The following is a 3,299-nucleotide window of genomic DNA, read 5'->3' as shown; positions in this document are numbered from 1 at the left end:
TAATAATAATAATAATAATAATAATAATCTTGTTCCTGTAGCAAATATATCCATATTACAGAGCTAGAGGCAAGGAACTCCTACTACTCTAACTCCATGAAGGTTAATATAGTGTTATTTGGTTTGTAGATTTCTCTACTTGGAGAAAATGTACAGGTGTAAAGATGCCATGTCCAGTCCCTAAACAATTATTGACATTCTGGTTTATACATTAGTCTCTTGTGAATTGGTTAGTGTGAGTCATACCAAAAGATGACTTTCAAAACAATTTTCTGAGCCTATTACTTTGAGGGCCAGACCCTGGAATATGACCAACTATTTCTGTCTACCTCTCTACTTCACTGTCTCTTGGTCCCATGGTAACATCAATTAGACTCATAAGGAAATGAGAATATTTTGTTAGTTTCTTGATGGAGGCTACTTATCTTTCTCTATGAAATAGGATCTAAATATATTTTCAGATTTATCAAATATTAAATAAATTTGCAACTTCTGCCAAAGGAATTTTTCAGGAGTCTGTGTGAAACTGGATAGGAATTCTGAAGCTTTTTGGCTCTGGCATGGCTTTACAGGACACTTAGAGGTAGTCAACTCTTTACCAGCCCCAACTTCCAGATAGTACAAATGTGGAAATCACCCTTGCCCAGTACGAGCAGTCTCCACTACAGCTTTCAGGAATGTTAGCCTGAAAAACCATGAGGCTTTTAGAGGCTCTGTGGCTTCAGAAGTGAAGGAGACGGACAAGTTCTGAAAATCAAAAGGAGCTAAGAATGAATCTAAAGATGACTACATGAAATGATTGGCCGACACATTGGATAACACTCTGATCTTAAAATACACGTGATCTTTTATTTTTTTACTATTTGTGCGAGATAGATTGATGGTTCACCAATGAATATTTATTCAGCTTACAAAAAATCCCCTTTAATAAAGGCTACTGTGACATAGGAGGGCAGATTATGTTACTGAATTACATAGATGAGTTCAGTTGTGCACTGGATAAGAGCATGGCCTCTGAGGCAAGAAACTATGCTTGAATCTTGTGTTGATTAATATTAGTTACTGGTATGGATTTCTTCCAAATTGGGCAAGTCTCTGTCCCCAGTTAGCTTCTTCTCTGAATGGAAGGGTTGATTGGGATCTTGGTGTACGTGGTTACAGTATCTTGATGATCAGGATTTCCTTCTAAATGACTGGACAGGTAGCAGTAGGTAGTCTAGGAATTTCCTCAATTTTCAAGATAAGGAAGATATTTCTCTGGGAGTGAACTGTGTTTTCTTTCTGGCAGAAGAGCTATTCCTACTCTTTTTCTTCATTCCTATTTTGAGACTGAATACCCTGTTTTGCTTCTTGTTTGGTTCTAACCGCCCCTACCACCCCAAACCCCATTAGTCAGAGAGCTCTCATAATAGCTCTTAGTACCTCTGTGAAAATGGGAGCCAGTTGTCCAGCTGTGAGTAGGCAATTCCTCATTAATAAATGACCCCATTGTAATTACACTCCAGTCAGAAATCCTTGGGCAATGTGTTAGACCATCAAGGGCCAGATGGGGAAAGTGGCTTCTCTCTCTGGGGCACATTTTCTCCCAAGCACTTCTTTGCTGCAGTTTTCTCAGATCTGGTATCTTTATCAATTATTAGAAATGCTTTCTATGTTTTGGAAACATCTCAGAATTTCTGATTTGTTAAGGTAGTTTCACATTGCCCAGTTTCATGTTCCTTATCCTTTTCTTATCTTTTCTACTATTTTGATAGCATTTAGAAGGAAGCATAAATAATCTCTTGTGGTTAATATGCCAACAGAAACAGAAATCCCATTTATAATTCCAGTGAAAACATTTCATGCTTTTTTCTTAAACATGTAAATATCCCCCTTCACTTTATATTGGGAAAGGAAAAAGATCATGAATTTTAGGCATCATAATTGCATTTCTATAATTATATCATGATTATGTGCTTATGTATCAATTTCATACACCAGTCTCTCAGCAACTTGAGTTTTGGGATAGGGTCTTATTTATATTTGTGTTTGCAACACTCAGCACAATGTCTCAATCCCTATCAAAACATGGTAAGAATTTGACAGTCCTTATGATATATATTATATTTGTATAAACCAATATTACATTATTCTAAGGAAGTGAAACATATAAACTTAGGTAAACTTAGCTGAATTTGCCCGTAGTTCTTCATTTTTCTCTGATATCATGAATGCCAATTGGCTTTGGAAGAATTTCTAAGTTTTGAATGTTAGATCAGATTAAGCTCAATTTTGAAATGAATGGTATTTGGAGAGGTGATCAGGCAGTTTGATGGTGAGAATGGAGGCCTGCTTCAAAGCCTGAGTGAAGATAAAGCCTACACAATACTGAGCACACATTGTTTCTGAATCTTTTTCATCACAAAATGCTGACAGTGAAGAGAGAGAAGGCAGCTGGTAGAGAGAAAACGGATATAGAGCATTCAGTGTTGAAAGAGAGGAACATGTAGCTGCAAAATCATGCTGCTATTCATGATAACAAGTAAAGAATCCAGCCAGCATTCTGCAGAGGGTGTTAGAAGAAAAGTCTCTGTAGAAATCAGCTGATTAAGACACACTTTTCAGAATTTCATCATCAGAGACTGAATAAGGTTGTGAATGAGAAAACAGCTTTTTGAAAGAGGTAAGAACTGTGTGGCATGAAAGGGGATCAGAAGAAGTTAGACAACAGCAGGAGTCTCTACTGCCCTTGAGGCTTCTCTCTAGTCATGCCAGTTAAAGATTATAACCACTTCCTCAGTGGAGAAAGTCTGGAAATCAATATCAGAATGTCGATTGACATCAGAATGTTAGTGTACCAGGTTTGTATTTCCAAAAATGCATGCAAGCCTCCCCTTCCCACAGCAGCCTATCTCCATGATGTCTGGGTATATTTGGTGGTACATATATAATTTAGGCTTGAGTCTTCTGCTGTTATCAACCAGACTGAAAAAAAAAAAAAGACCGAAGTCCTTAAATTTAATTTCTAAATAGGAATGAAGGACAGAAAAGCATAGCAATTTCTTCCTACATGATCATTCTGTCCTCTCTCACACTTACATCTTGTGTCTTAGAGCTTGTATCTACATCTCTCTATTCCCCTGACATTTCCAACCATAGACAGTTTGCTCCTGCATAAGACAAAAAACTCATATAAAATTAATGTTCAACTTGATTTAGGCATGAAATTCTGACAATATCCAGAGAGGGTTCACGTTGAGTCAAAATAATTTTTAGTGTGATTCTACACTAAGAAAACATTTATATCAATAAAATACCTG

The sequence above is a fragment of the Galeopterus variegatus genome, unplaced genomic scaffold (genome assembly GCF_000696425.1).
Source record: "Galeopterus variegatus unplaced genomic scaffold, G_variegatus-3.0.2 Scaffold246, whole genome shotgun sequence".
Classification (NCBI taxonomy): domain Eukaryota; kingdom Metazoa; phylum Chordata; class Mammalia; order Dermoptera; family Cynocephalidae; genus Galeopterus; species Galeopterus variegatus.
Note: the sequence above shows the minus strand (reverse complement) of the source record.